Source organism: Triturus cristatus, chromosome 8 (assembly GCF_964204655.1).
Source record: "Triturus cristatus chromosome 8, aTriCri1.1, whole genome shotgun sequence".
Taxonomy (NCBI): domain Eukaryota; kingdom Metazoa; phylum Chordata; class Amphibia; order Caudata; family Salamandridae; genus Triturus; species Triturus cristatus.
This window is the reverse complement of record NC_140591.1, coordinates 1,498,035,501-1,498,052,733: the sequence shown is the minus strand read 5'-3', so window position 1 is coordinate 1,498,052,733 and position 17,233 is coordinate 1,498,035,501.

Sequence of the window (17,233 nt, the reverse complement as noted above, 5' to 3'; positions counted from 1 at the left end):
TCTAAGTAAATCTTCGGTTTTCAGGATGCCCTTATGACCCGCCAGTGTAATGTCATGACTTTCCTGCATTGCTTGTAACTGGAGTTCCTTGGTGGGTAGATACAGAGCAGAATCATGATAGGGAAGGCCGTTGTGAATGGAACGTAGCGGATCTTCAGTGGCCCATGTCTGCATATCCAGATCCGACATCAAATTGCGGACATGATGTTCAAAGGGTTGCAAGGAAATTACTACAATAAATTTATCATCAGGTATGATTGGTTGATTTACAATTACTGGAGTTTGATTTTCTGTATCTAATCTTGAAAGGACATCAGCCTTTCCGTTCTTAGATCCGGGACGGAAGGTGATAACAAAATCAAAGTCCGTGAAGTACAGAGACCACCGCAATTGACGTGGTGTAAGTGTACGAGCAGAGCGCAAAAAGTGTATGTTACGGTGGTCTGTAAACACCGTTACAGTGTGTTTAGCCCCCATTAAGTAATGCCTCCAGTCCTTGAAGGCATCCTTAATGGCCAGAAGTTCTTTTTCTGTGATAGTATAATTACATTCCGCAGGGTTGAGTTTGCGTGAACGATACGCTACCGGATGCAGCTGCCCGGTGTCCTTGTGTCTCTGAGAAAGAATTCCTCCGATGGCTAGGTCTGAAGCGTCTGTCTCTAGATAGAAGGGTTCAGAGGGATCTTCATGAAGTAGAACTGGTGCTGTAGTGAAGCTGGTTTTCATCAATCGGAAGGCCTCTTCAGCTTTATCAGACCAGTGTAACGAGATGCCTTTCTTCAGAAGACGAGTCAAATGGAGTATCTTAGAGGAGAATCCATGAATGAATCGTCTGTAAAAATTGGAGAATCCAATTGAAGTTCTTTGATACTAGTAGGAGATTTCCAGTCCGTTATTGCTTTCACCTTCTGTTCATCCATTTGAACTCCATTAGGCGACAGTACAAAGCCTAGGAACTCCACTGTGTCGGTGTTGAAGAGGCATTTCTCCAATTTTACATATAGAGAGTTTTCCCGTAGACATTGTAGAACCGCTCTAACCTGGTCATAATGTTCTTCAGTCGTGTTTGAATAAATCAGGATGTCATCGATGTAAACTATAACGCATCGATCAATGAAATCACTTAAAACATCATTGATAAAGTATTGGAAGGCCGCAGGCGCGTTACACAGACCATACGGCATTACTAGGTACTCATGGAGCCCGAATTTGGTTCTAAACGCGGTCTTCCATTCGTCGCCTTCTCGGAGTCTGATTAGTTGATATGCTCCTCGTAAATTTAAGCGAGTGTAAATCCTTGCTTCCTTCACCTGATCAATCAATACTGAGATGAGGGGTAACGGGTATCGGCTCTTGATAGGGACTCTATTGATTGCCCTAAAGTCTATGCAAGTCCTGAGATCCCCCCCCCCTTCCTCGGCACAAAAAAAAGGGGGAAGAGACAGGTGACTGGGACGGTCGAATAAAACCATTTGCCAAGTTCTTGGTTAAATATTATTTCAAGTGGAGATTTTCCTTTTCCGTTAGGGCATAACATCTACTGCAAGGTAGGTTGGCTCCAGGTTCCGGGTCGATCTTGCAGTCATAAGACCTGTGTGGAGGTAATGTTTCGGCTTTGATTTCATCAAAGATATCTGCAAATTCCTGTTAAGGTTCTGGTATTTCAGGTGTTTGAATGACACATATTGAACCTCCGTTTGTGCATAACTGAGTGACCGCACTGGTTACGGTAGGATTAGTCAAACTTTCAAAACAATGTCTTGTACAATATTCTGAATTTAATTGAATAGTCCGGGCTCCCCAATCTATCAACGGATTGTGTTTAGAAAGCCATGGTAGACCTAGGATTAATTGAAATTGGGGGGAGTCAATTAAATTAAACTGTAAGGTCTCTTGGTGTCCCTCGATGGTGATCATGTGTACCAATTCCGTATAACTGGTTATTGGTCCTGAAGTTAATTCTGTACCATCCACTGCTCGGACCTTCTCGCTTTTCTCCTTTTTAATTGCTTGTAATCCAATCTGAGCAGCAATGGTCGCAAAAATTACCCGTTGCTCCAGAATGAATCATGACAATGACTCCGGTCAAATTTGTACCTCTAAATCTTAATGTTACTGTCATTACCAAATGGGGTGAAGAGACTTGTAGTGTGTTTGCTACTTGATGACCTATTGGAGTTGTTGCTCCTTTTGCAACCACGGTCCAACTCCACTCAACCGTGGTGCCTCTAGTTTTCCTTCTCCTTTGCTGGTAATTTTGGTCTTTTTAAACAATTCTTGACAAAATTATCCACTTCCTCCACAATACAAACACAACTTGTTTAATCTTCGTTTTTCTTTTTCCTCCTTAGAGAGCGGACCTCTGATCACTCCAATTTGCATGGGTTTTGCTCCTGTAGAACTTTCCACCGTTCGTGTTGGCTCTGTTTTAACTCGGTCAAAACGTGGAACACTAGGTCGAAACTCCCGTCTACGTTCTCCTCTTCGCTCATTTTGCCGATAATCAATCTCTAGAGTTAAATCCACTAGGGCAGAGATGTCAGTAGGTCGATTCGGAATTTGGGAAAGGGCATCTTTCAATTCTTCTTGCAATCCCCTGTAAAATACTGCCGCTCTTTTATTCTCAGGCCAATTGGTCTCTACTATTAATTTATTAAATTGGGCTAGGTAGGTCACGAGTTCTCGGTTACCCTGTTTAAATTCTAACAGTTCATTGTCAGAAGCCCGTGATGCTGTTCTGTGATCAAAAATGCGGAGGAATTCTTTCATGAAATCTTCTAGACTGTATAAAATTGGGTCATCTTTGGACACTAGTGGCATGGACCAGCAAGCGGCGTCCCCACTAAGGTAGGACAGGATGAATGCCACACAGGATTGGGCATCAGGGAAAATTGTTGGACGGCACATAAAGTGCAATGAACACTGGGTCAAAAAAAATTGTGACTTTTGCGGATCTCCATTGAACCTCTCTGGTGGAGCAAGAGGAATTACTGGGGATAATGAGTGGATGACTTGAGTGGGGGCAAAAGATTGAATGCTAGTGTTTGGGTTCTGTGTTGTAAAAGATGTGGAGGTTTGACTGGCACCCTGAACTGGTGTTCCCGTTTTAAAGGTTATAATCTCTTTTCTTAATATCTTATTTTCCTCCCTCACTGCCTCTAAGTCCCTTTGTATATTACTTAAAATCTCGTCTACATTTTTTAAATCCAGACCTTCCGTCATTCTGCTCAGGTGCTTGTACCAACGTGGGCACTTCACTCTGTCAGGGTCGTGCCAGAACTAGTTTAATCACACAGGAGCAGAATGACGCTAAATCCCAATGCCCTTCTCAGAACCCCCCTGCTAGGTTTGTATTAATCCATCACAGGTAAGTACTGAGGGGGTAAAGGGGTTGGGACAGAGAAGAGACAGCTCCAAAACTCAGTTGGTCCTGCTTGGTCTTCTTCTTCTGGTTGTTCAAGCTAAAAACATTACATAAACAGATATAATTGATTTACCTTAAACGGACTGCTTTCCTTTATATAAAATACCTGATCTCACCAGTGGGTAGTTTTGGGCTTGCCGCTCTTCTTACTTCTCTCGAGCGTAGTGTGCGTTTACCCAGAGAAGCCTTCACTCTAATCACTTGCTCTTTTCTTCACAGGTCGTTCTACTCTAAGCTGCTCTGTCTTAATAGAAGAAAACCAGGTAAGTAAATATTCTTTTCTGTATGTGCTTAATGTTTATTCTCTCTTTTTTCCCAACTGAATACTCACTGGCAAGTGATAGAGATGTTTTATAAATGTTGTCTGAAGTTGTTTAACGGCATCTAAAATTGTGACGTCTATTGCTTGTATGCACCAGCCTTGTAGCTTCTTTGTGGAAAAGATGATTAGCTATTTATGTATCCCAGCCAATTGAAGAAGGTGCTTCAGAATAGTTTTTGCCTCTGACTAAATACTGCTATAATTTTTAAGGCTGCTAACCAGAGACATCTGCAATTAATTTATTTACTCTTCCAGTATAATGGTATGCGAGACAAACAGTAATGATCTTGTGTTCGCACTCGCCCGGTTTTAGAACTAACGCGACTGAATGAAAGAGTGGCGTTAGAATATTGCCGGTAAGTCTTTTCCGCTCTCAAGACTATCGCGCGCATGAAGAGAAACGTGCGCGCAAATTTCTTTCTTTCAATCTTTCAGGACTACGTGGCATTGGAAGAACGGTGCCGGCGTTGTCTTTTAAATCGAAATGCGTGATATCTCCTTCAGGAAATGCAGCACGGAAGGACAGTGCTCGCGTTTATCCTTTCAATGAAAATTGAGATAATCACCTTCAAAGAAACATTTCCCAAAACTCTGCGAGTTGGGAGGACTCGCCAGCGTTCACCTCACACAGTCTTCCTCACAGAAATAAACGGTTAAGAGTTACTCTTGAAATTATGTTAATCTTGATTTTCCTCACCAAATATACTGCTATTGCTAATGTGAGCATAACCTAAGCCTGATTTATTTTTATGTATTTTCAAACAGATTTTTACCCTAGGCTCTAGGTGAAAACAGAAGTAATTTCTTAGATTTTGCCACTAACCTTAGTCCTTGATATTAGTAGTAGCCGACGAAGCTAAACCCGCTTATTGAGCTACTACCCTGACTATCTTTCACCACGCAAGAGAAACAGGTGCTGCTCCAGAAGAATCTTCAGTGAAGTGCGCAGTAGAATGTTGGAGCACACCTCACCGACTGTCATTCACTGAAAGACTAGACTGCTAAACAGCGATATGCTGTTGCAATGTCAGGATGTTGGCGGCCATGTTGGAGTTTCTACGGTGCCAACTAGCACTCCAACTAAAGGGATTAGCTACTCTTTGAGTTTGTAATGAGAGAATAGTAGCTATGGAGGAAGTAGAAGGAGGAAACCTCCCGTGATTCCTGACACATACACGGCGTGTTTTCACTTATTTTTTGGAAAGGCAGCATTCCAAAATAGCTTAGCCGGCACAGTTCAATCTGCCATCATACCCATACGCGTTTCGGGCGTCCTCTCGCCCTTGATCTCAGGAAATGGCTCACGAGGAGTTGCAGCGGCCATAGGTAATCACAGCTTTATGTTCTTTTTAATCCTGCCTAATGGGCGTGGATTTCCAGTGCATTATGGTTGTTCGAGTCTTTCATAAATTTATAAATTCTCTAGTGGGTGCTGTTGCTTAATCTCCTTCTAATAAATCAAATGTCCACATTGTATTAATGCATTACTGGCAAGGTTAATTGTCCTGCTGTATTTTTACATTGCCAATATACAAGCCTTTCCTTGCGCTCCATACTAGTGATAGCGCCCGACCTGCTATTCCGCAGTGGGACATCTTCGCGACCAAGGAGGGCCGCTACTCATTCCAATCTTAAAGCTCCTAAAAATTGAATATGCGACACGCGGCGTGTTTTCACTTATTTATTGTCAAGGCAGTATTCCAAAATAGCTTCGCCGGCACATTTCAATCCGTCATCATATCCATAAGCGTTTTGGGCGTCCTCTCTCCCTTGATCTCAGGAAATGGCTCACGAGGAGTTGCAGCTGCCAAAGGTAATCACAGCTTCATGTTCTTTTTATTCCCGCCTAATGGGCGTGGCTTTCCAGTGCATTATGGTTGTTCGAGTCTTTCATAAATTTATAAATCCTCTAGTGGATGCCGTTGCTTATTTTGGAATGCTGCCTTTTCAATAAATAAGTGAAAACTCACCACGTGCGGCATCTTCAATATTTGGGAGCATTACAGTTGGGATATATATACGTGTGTGTGTGTGTGTGTGTATATATATATTCACAGAAAAAAACATAGGTTTCAGGGGTGTAATAGTTAGCTGGCCATTTCACTCGAACAAAACCAAAGAAATTCCTCCGTTATAGTTAGTTCTGATAACTATAACTTGCGGGCCCGCAATGCACTGCTGATGATGTCACATATTGCATCATTCATGACATGGTCAGTGACACCACTGATGACATCACTGATGACATCTCAAATTACATCACTGATGACATCGCTGTTGACATCATCCAGTGAAGTTAGTTTAGTTTGAAATTTAAATATATAAATTATATATGTGTATATATATATATATATATCCATGCCACAAGTTTGCCTGGAAAGAGAGAGCCCAACCACGAAGATTTTATTTGCCGCTTTATTAGTGGAAATTGCCGTGACCAAACAGCAAACCGCATTGCAGAATATGTCCAGCCCGACGCGTTTCGTGCGGTTGCACTTCCTCATGGGCTCAGGGCTTTTTGACAAATGTGCAGAGCAGCAGTTAAACCGGACACTTTAAACTTCTCTAAACCCCGCCCTTGTGGGCGTGGCCACCCCTGTGGCACGCTGGTATTTGTAGTGTCCTTCTTTTTACTCATGTGAGTCGCTGTTCAACATTCCTCAATATTATTAAAATAAACACCTCAGTGGGTAGCAAAACCAGTTCTGCTGCTGGGAAGCCTCCGTTAATGAATCCACTGGCTCTTCCTGCTCTTTACAGCCTCGTCGATTGGCGATTCAGCATAGACTGCAAACTGCAGCTGGGCTTCTCTCGCGGCTCAGGCAGCGCCGCAAACATCCATGCCACAAGTTTGCCTGGAAAGAGAGAGCCCAACCACGAAGATTTCATTTGCCGCTTTATTAGTGGAAATTGCCGTGACCAAACAGCAAACCGCAATGCAGAATAAGTCCAGCCCGACGTGTTTCGTGCAGTTGCACTTCCTCATGGGCTCAGGGCATATATATATATATATATATACCAATCTGTATTGAAGGTTGAGTGGATATATAACTGGATGGAGGATTTAGTAGCTTTCTGACTGTCTGTTTAAGTGAATAATTAAAAGTGTCTCACTTAATACATGGATTAGTAACTCTGTTGTTGTATAGCATGCTGCATCAGTTGGTCACTAACTACATGAGTGTGTATATTAGTTATTTATTAGTTAGGTGAGTATTTGTATGGTACACTGAGTTTGTATGTGGTTGAATGGGGTGTGTGTAACTCTATGCATAGATGCGTGAATGGTTGATTGACTAGGTGTATAGGTTTAAGAGTGCATGTGGAAACAGTTGTTCGTGTGACTGAGTGTATTTATTTGTGTGTTGGTGAGCTAATATATGTTTTAGTTGTACATCTTCAACAAAGTAAAAAAATAAAAGGCATTGTATGTGAGAGTTGGTGTATATAAATAAGTATGTGTAAGAGTCAGTGATTGTGAGAGTAACTATATGAATGAGTTTATAATTGTAATGGTGATTTTTTAACATATTAATTATGAGTTACTATGTTTTTGAATAAATGAGGTGTTGTTGGATAATTGTGTACGTGAGTAAATGTAAGTGTGATTAATTTTTTTCACGAGTGAGTAGGATGAGCGCATAACTGATTAAGATGACTGCTGATGTGTCAATGTCTATATATGTGTATAAGTAAATTTGATAGTGTTCTATTAACTAGTGACTGCATGTATAAATGATTCTGTTGTTGAATGGGTAGTTGTGGGTGTGGACTTAGGAATCAGTGAGTGGGTATGTAGTAACTGGTATTGGTGTGTCAATGGTTTCAAATATGGTAAACGGTATTTTACAGTGAGTGATGAAAGGTTATACTAGTGTATGATGAGGTGTATCAGATTGTCACGTGAATGATGTCATCAGTGATGTCATTTGAGATGTCATCAGTGATGACATTAGTGATGTCACTGACCATGTCATGAATGATGCAATATGTAACATCATCAGCAGTGCATTGCGGGCTCGCGAGTTATAGTTAGCAGAACTAAGCATAACAGAGAAATTTCTATGGTTTTGTACGAGTGAAATGGCCAGCTAACTATAACACCCCCTGAAACATGATTTTTTCTGTGAATTTCTAAAGTTTTTAAATGCTAATTTCTAACTATAACGTCTCTGAAACCTATGTTTTTTTTAGTGAATTTCAAAGCTTTCTTAAATGCTCATTTCTATCTGTACCGTCTCTGAAACCTATGTTTTTTTTCTGTGAATTTCAAAGGTTTTTCAAATGCTAATATTTAAGTGTGATAGTAGTTATGCCTATTTTTTTGTACTGATTTTCTACAGTTTTTTAACTGTTCATTTTATTCATTAAATAACATTATATGTTCTTCTAAAAATTGCAAAAAAAGAATGAAAAAAATGATTTTAATATATGTATAATATTTTCTTTAAAACAAATGTTTTTTCCAATTTTTTTTCGGAGTCGCGCACTCAAAGTGTACACATCAAGGTGGGTGCGCTGATTCTAGCCGCTATTTTAGAAAAGTCGTGAAGGATCCGCGTACGGTGTGCGACGGCTACGTGTTTTTCAGTTACATCATATACATTTAATATTAAGTGATATGCGTGATTGGTATGCGACCAGTCCGCGACTCCTGCTCCCATGCATTCATGATACATGCACATTATGGTATGAGATGCTTGCGTGGTGGCGGGTCCCGCGGGATGTTATATACTTGCTGGGGTGCGCAGCTCCCGCAAAAGAACTGTTATTTTCCAAAATGATATATATGTGTTTTAATATATATATTAGGGCAAGAGATTATCTAAGATAGTTTATAAAAATAGCATATTTGTACTTATAATAAATGTATAATATTTTTAAATATATTTTTGCGAAGTCGGGTGCGTGCATCGTGAGTGCAGAGAACCAGGTCAGCAGAGGTGCTGTAGAGCCATAGAAACCAGGTCAGCAGAGCTGCTCTAGAGTCTAAGAAGCAGGTCAGCAGAGCTGCTCTAGAACTAGAGACCCAGGTCAGCAGAGCTGCTCAAGAGGCCGAGAACCAGGTCAGCAGAGCTGCTGTAGAGCCAGAGAAACCAGGTCAGCAGAGATGCTTTAGTGCCATAGAACCAGGTCAGCAGAGCTGCTCTAGAGGCAGAGAAACAGGTCAGCAGAACTGCTTTAGAGCCAGAGAACCAGGTCAGCAGAGCTCTTTAGAGGGAGAGAACCAGGTCAGCAGAGCTGCTTTAGAGCCAGAGAACCAGGTCAGCAGAGCCGTTGTAGAGCCAGAGAACAAGGTCAGCAGAACTGCTTTAGAGCCAGAGAACCAGGTCAGCAGAACTGCTTTAGAGCCAGAGAAGCAGGTCAGCAGAGCAGCTCTAGAGCCAGAGAACCAGGTGAGCAGAGCTGCTTTAGAGCCATAGAACAAGGTCAGCAGAGCTGCTCTAAAGGCAGAGAACCAGGTCAGCAGAACTGCTTTAGAGCCAGAGAACCAGGTCAGCAGAGCTCTTTAGAGGGAGAGAACCAGATCAGCAGTGCTCTTTAGAGCCAGACAACCAGGTAAGCAGAGCTGCTCTAGAGCCAGAGAACCAGGAAGCAGAGCTGCTTTAGAGCCTTAGAATAAGGCCTGCAGAGCTGCTTTAGAGCCAGATAACCAGGTCAGCAGAGCTATTTAGAGGGAGAGAACCAGGTCAGCAGAGCTGCTTTAGAGTCAGAGAACCAGGTCAGCAGAGCTCTTTAGAGGGAGAGAACCAGATCAGCAGAGCTCTTTAGAGCCAGACAACCAGGTAAGCAGAGCTGCTCTAGAGCCAGAGAACCAGGAAGCAGAGCTGCTTTAGAGCCTTAGAATAAGGCCTGCAGAGCTGCTTTAGAGCCAGATAACCAGGTCATCAGAGCTATTTAGAGGGAGAGAACCAGGTCAGCAGAGCTGCTTTAGAGTCAGAGAACCAGGTCAGTAGAGCTGCTCTAGAGCCAGAGAACCAGGAATCAGAGCTGCTTTAGAGCCAAGGAACCAGGTCAGAAGAGCTGCTTTAGAGCCAGAGAACCGGGTCAGCAGAGCTGCTCTAGCAGCAGATAACCAGGTCAGCAGAGCTGCTCTAGAGCCTGAGAACCAGGTCAGCAGAGCTGCTCTAGAGGCAGAGAACCAGGTCAGTAGATCTGCTTCAGAGCGAGAGAACCATGTCAGCAGAGCTGCTATAGAGGGAGAGAAACAGGTCAGCAGGTCTGCTTTAGAGCAAAGGGACCAGGTCAGCAGAGCTGCTCTAGAGCCAGAGAACCAGGTCAGCAGAACTGCTTTAGAGCCATAGAACCGAGTCAGCAGATCTGCTTTAGAGCCAGAGAACCAGGTCAGCAGAGCGGCTGTAGAGCCAGAGAACCAAGTCAGCAGAGCTCCTCTAGAGTCTAAGAACCAGGTCAGCAGAGCTGCTCTAGATCCAGAGAACCAGGTCAGCAGAGCCGCTGTAGAGCCAGAGAAACCAGGTCAGTAGAGCTGCTTTGAAAGGAGAGAACCAGTTCAGCAGAGCTGCTCTAGAGCCAGAGACCCATGTCAGCAGAACTGCTTTAGAGCCATAGAACCGGGTCAGCAGAGCTGCTCTAGAGCCAGAGAACCAGGTCAGCAGAGTTGTTGTAGAGCCAGAGAACCAGATCAGCAGAGCTGCTCTGTAGCCTATGAACTAGGTCAGCAGAGCTGCTCTAGAGCCAGAGAACCAGGTCAGCAGACCTTCTGTAGAGCCAGAGAAACCAGGTCAGCAGAGCTGTTTTAGATGGAGAAAACAAGGTCAGCAGAGCTGCTTTACAGCCAGAGAACCAGGTCAGCAGAGACACTGACTGACTGACACTGACTGACACTGACAGACACTGATTGACTGACACTGACAGACACTGACTGACACTGACACTGATTGACTGACTGACACCGACTGACTGACACTGACTGACACTGACTGACTGACACTGACTGACTACTCTCTACTCTCTACTACTCACTCTCTACTACTCTCTCTCTACTACTAACTACTACTCTCTACTACTCACTCTACTACTAACTCTACTACTCTCTACTACTCTCTACCCCTCACTCTCTACTACTCTACTACTCACTGTCTACTACCCCTCTACTACTCTCTCTCTACTACTCACTTTCTACTACTCACTCTCTAATACTCACTCTCTACTACTCACTCTCTACTACTCGCTCTCTACTACTCTCTACTTCTTACTGTCCACTACTCACTCTCAACTACTATCTACTACTCACTCTATTACTAACTCTCTACTACTCTACTACTCTCTTCTACTTTCTGCTTCTCACTCTCTACTACTCTCTCTACTACTCACACTCTACTACCCTCTACTACTCACTATCTACTACACACTCTCTACTACTTGCTCTCTACTACTCGCTCTCTACTACTCACTCAACTACTCTCTAATACTCACTTTACTACTCACTCTCTACTACTCACTCTACTACTCTCTAATACTCACTTCACTACTCACTCTCTACTACTCACTCTCTACTACACGCTCTCTACTACTTGCTCTCTACTACTCTCTACTACTCACTCTACTACTCTCTAATACTCACTTTACTATTCACTCTCTACTACTCCACTACTCTCTTCTACTCACTCTCTACTACTCGCTCTTTACTACTCTCTACTACTCACTCTACTACTCTCTAATATTCACTTTACTACTCACTCTCTACTACTCACTCTCTACTACTCACTCTCTACTACTCACTCTACTACTCTCTACTAATCTGTACTACTCCCTGCTTCTCACTCTCGTACTCCCTCTCTACTACTCCCTCTCTACTTCTCCCTCTCTACTACTCTCTCTCTCTACTACTCTCTCTCTACTACTCTCTCTCTACTACTCTATAATACTCTCCTCCTGTCCACCTCTACAGCTCTACACCTCTACCTCTCCACCTCTTCCTCTCCACCTCTCCACCTCTACCTCTATACCTCTACCTCTATACCTCTACCTCTACACCTCTACACCTCTACCTCTACCTCTATACCTCTCTACATCTACACCTCTTTCTACCTCTACACCTCTACACCTCTCCCTACCTCTCTCTACACGCACACATATGCACATTTATTTATCCATACATGTGCATATGCATTTATATATATGTAAGTGTACATGTATATATACATACATATATAAACATATATATAATTTGTATATCTGCATAAATAAAAATATAAATGCATGCATACATATACATATATGCATACATATGCATGTTATATACATGAAAGTTTGAAAAACACTAATACAAGCAAAGCTAAAAAGCCGTTTAATTACAAACAAAATTGCTTTAACTTAAATGAGGGAGAGACCTATTGCATTTTCAATGCTTGTTTACTTGGTTCCATCAAGAAGGCATTCAGATGTGTCACACATGTGCCATAAATTCTAAATGTGAGCATTCTAGTTGCTCATTAGATCACTGTAGTAAATCTACTGCTCACCAGGGAAGAATGCTGCTGGTATTCAAAGTGCATGTTTCAGTCTGCATGTCAGAATTTTTTAATGAAATAGAATAGGATTTGAGAAGTCAAAAGGTGCCCTAAGTTTTCTTTCTGCAGCATTAATCACAAATTCTATGGCAAAATGAACCCCCTCATTTTGTTCCTTTGCAAATCAAATGTTTTAAATGTTACCACTTGATTCCAATCAAGATAGCTTCAGGTGTGCCATACTTTTGTCATAAGTAAGACTGCTAGCGCTCTAGTTGTTATTTAGAACACTCTGGGACATTTTGTCATTGGGATATACTTCGGATTCATCTGTGTGATATTTGTGCTACATTTGTGCTCTTTTGTCTCTGGTGGCCATCTTGGGAATCTTATTTGTTATGAAGTTTCCTAATTTCCTCATTTACTGCAGTCTCCTCAGTAGGAAATACTTTCAGTTTTTTACTTTGATTCCATCAAGAAGGCATTCAGATGTGTCACTAATTCAGAATGATAGCACTCTAGTTGCTCATTAGATCACTGTAGTAAAGCTATTGGTCACCAGGGAAGTCTCCTGCTGGTATTCAAAGTGCATGTTTCAGTCTGCATGTCAGAATGTTTTAATGAAATAGAAGAGGATTTGAGAAGTCACTCAAAATGTGCCCTAATTTTTCTTTCTGCAGCACTAATCATACTTTCTATGGCAAAATGACCCCCTTCATGTTGTTCCTTTTTAAATGAAATGTTTTAAGAGTTACCAATTTATTCCAATCAAGATGGCTTCAGGTGTGCCATACGTTTGTCATAAGTAGGAGAGAGTGCTCTAGTTTTTCTTTGGAACACTCTGGGAAGCTGCAGTAGAACACAAAGGAATCAACTGACAGTCTCTGCCCTTGTTGGATGTGCATGTTTGACTGAGAATGGCAGACTTCATTCTCACATGACCGAGAAAAATAGTGTGAATTTACAGAAAATATTCTCTCAGGTTAGCTTATAGATCACCTTCCAAACCTCCGTGGGAAAATCTTGAGGAAATATTTTTCTCTCCAACATGATTCATGATATCCCAGCAGAAGGCTTTTTCACATGGTAAAATCACCTTAGAACACACCACAATTCCTAAAATGAGTATGGTACCATCAACAAATGATTTATAATGTAACTAAAGTCTTAAAACCTTCTATTAACTGCAATGCTTTTTAATGAGGTGCTATCATGTATATTGGTCCCAAGATGGCTGCCAACACTTCTTGGATCAAGTGCTGACAGCCAATCAGATCTCACGATCAGATGTGTGGTTAGACTCCGCCCAAATATATATTTGATTTTTATTTTCTCAGGAAGTACTGAACGGAGTTACACCACTTAAGCAAAAGGCACGACTCTGAACCAAGGTCTACCTTTCTGCCTAATTTGGTGTAATTCCTTTCAGCAGTTCGGGCTGTAGCTGTGACTAAAGGTCCCTATGGTAAAATGCATAGGGAAAACACGTTTTGGGACCCTCTTTTTTCTCGGCCCCCACTTGACGAATCACCCCAAAACTTTTCAGGATCGGAGCGGACCGGAGCGGACCACGAGTTTTGAAAATTTTGCAAAGATTCGTCAACCAGCACCAAAGATATTCCACATAGAATGTTGCGGATTTCCTATGGATAATAGGTCCTAACTATAACTACCTACTGGCGACAGCTAACTATAACTCTGCGCCCGCAATACACTACTGATGATGTCACATATTACATCATTCATGACATGGTCAGTGACATCACTGATGACATCTCAAATGACATGACTGATGACATCATTCAGTGAATGTGGTTTTGTTTGTAATTTAAATATGTGTTATATATATATACCAATCAGATCTCACGATGAGATGTGTGGTTAGGCTCCGCCCAGATATATATGTGATTTTGATTTTGATTTTCTCAGGAACTACGGAACAGATTGACACCATTTAAGCAAAAGGCAGGAGCCTGAACTGAGGACTACCTCTTTGCCAAATTTGGTGTAGTTCCGTTCAACAGTTCGGGCTGTAGCTGCGACTAAAGGTCCTATGGGACATTGCATGGGGAAAACATGTTTTGGAACCCCCCTTTTTTCTCGTCCCCCACTGCACGAATCATCCCGAGACTTTTAGGATAGGAGCGGACCGGAGATGGCCAAAAGTTTTGAAAATTTCGCAAAGATTCGTCAACCAGTGCCAAAGTTATCGGGAATAGAATGTTGCGGATTTCCTATGGAAAATAGGTCCTAACTATAACTACCTACTGGCGACCGCCAGTAGGTTATATATATATATATATATATATATATATATATACATATATATATATATATATATATATATATTTTCACTGAAAAAAACATAGGTTTTAGGGAAAGTTATAGTTAGTTGGACATTTCACTCGTACAAAACCATAGAAATTCCCCCTTTATAGTTAGTTCAGCTAATTATAAACTCTTGCCCCCGCAATGCACTGCTGACGACGTCACATATTATATCACTCATGAAATAGTCAGTGACATCACTGATGACATCATCAATATGATAAATTGATGCATCTTCTATCAACCTAATATAACCTTTGCTACACCCACTCAAAATTACAGACGGCCATTCTCAAAACCATTGACACTCCAACACTAATAACTACATACCCACTCGCTGATTCTTCGGTCTACACACACATCCACTCATTCATCCGTACAGTCACTCATACTTATATTCATTTAGTACAGGACTATCATATGCACTCATACACCTATATAGACACTCACACATCGCCACTCATCCATAGAGGTACTCACACATCTAGTCAGTGATGCAAATAAATAATCACATGCCCATTTTCTCACCTATACAGTTATACACACACACCAGCTCACTTACACATACAAATACTAGCACATTCTTACACTCTTTTACAATCACTGCTACGAGCACACACTCATCCATACAGCCACTCTCACAATCACACACTCTCACTTATAGCCATTTGAATACTCTAACACACATATATTCTGCCTTTTACATATGTAGTTACTCGCACATGTACCACTGAGATATACATTCACTCTCTAACACACCCATACACACACTCAACCACCCATGCAGTCCATCACAGATGCTCTCTTGGAACCATGCACCCAGTAAATCACCCACTCACACATCTATGCACAGAGTCACACACACCCCACCCACACAAACTCTCAGGCACCCATACAGATACTCAGACAACCAGTCAATAACTCATATAGACACTAATGTAGCTAATCACTAATCACAATCCCATGCAGCTGCTTACACACCAACAGACGGATGGATACAGACATTCACATAGTTTACTCACCAACCCATGCATTCAGTAAGATACGTTTAATCACTCATTTATAGACTCAGTCACACACCTACTAAATCATCCATTCAGACACTTATACACCCACCCCTTCTTCAATACACCTTTCCCAATATATATTAAATATATTTAAACTTTAAGCAGAAACACACACAGTCACTGGATGATGTCATCAGTGATGTCAACAGTGATGTCATTTGAGATGTCATCAGTGATGTTACTGACCACGTCATGAGTGATGTAATATGTGACGTCATCAGCAGTGCATTGCGGGGGCGCAAGTTATAGTTAGCTGAACTAACTATACCGGGGGAATTTCTATGGTTTTGTATGAGTGAAATGTCCAACTAACTATAACTTTCCCTAAAACCTATGGTTTTTCAGTGACTTTCTAAGGTTTTTTTAAATGCTAATTTTTATCTATAACGTGCCTAAAACCTTTGGCTTTTTAAGTGAATTTCTAAGTTTTTTTAACTATGCCTATAGAGGTTGGACATCTGAAGAAAGAAGAAAAAAAGCACAGAAAGAAGCAAAAGAAATGCAGATAGAGGCAACAGAAGTCCACAAAGACAAAGAAAATTGCAGGAGAAGCTAAACATGTCCAGAAAGAACCAACAGAGGAGCAGAAAGAGGCCTTGTTGCAAAATCATCCTGTACCCACAGCTTTTCAGATGGATACTGGTGGTAACTGACTGACTAACTAGGCCTAGAGCCAGTGCTATGCTAAAAGACACTTAGAATACAGTGAAAACACTTACATACACTAGGGAACACTAAGCGTTGGGGTACCCCTGTGATTAGCATGCCTCCTCTGTAAGTCACTAGGACATAAAAGGGCAAAGGGATTAAAACTACCAGGGGGTGCTTTTGCACAGTGTTGGAGGGGGGATCCTGAGATAACATGTGTGCAAACACGCCCTGTGGCGCGTTTAAAGTAGAGAAATTAAGTCCCCTTGAATCCTGCGGGTCCCTGGGGTCCAACTAGCCCACTAGGTACCTCCCGTAAGTGCTACAGAGCTGCGTTGCACAGAGGTGTAAAAAGGGGCATGGCCTGGACCACCTCTCTGCAACACAGGCCTGTGGTGCTTACTGCAGGTACCTGGTGGCCTAGCTGGCCCCCAGGGGCCCTCAGGATTGAAGGGGACTTTAATTCCCCATCTTTAAACGCACCACAGGGCGTGTTTGCACACGTCACCTCTGGCCCGGCCCCTCCCTTTACTACTGTGCAGAGGCGCCCTGTGGCACATTTTAAGTTGATTAAGTCCCATTGAATCCTGAGAGTCCCTGGGTCCAACTAGCCCACCATGTACCTCCAGTAAGCACCACAGAGCTGCGTTGCAGAGAGGTGGCCCAGGCCATGCCCCTTTTTGCACCACTCAGCAACACAGCTCTATGGCGCTTACTGAAGGTAAGTGGTGTGCTAGTTGGCGACCAGGGACCCTCAGGACTCAAGGGGACTTAATCTCCCAATTTACAACGCACCAGTGGTGCAGGGAGGGGGCGTGGCCTGATGTCACCAGTCTGCAAACCTGCCCTGTGGCACGTTTTAAGTTGGGGGATTAAGTCCCCTTGAATACTGAGAGTCCCTGGGTCCAACTAGCCCACCAGGTTCCTCCAGTAAGTACAACAGAGATGCGTTGCAGAGAGGTGGCCCAAG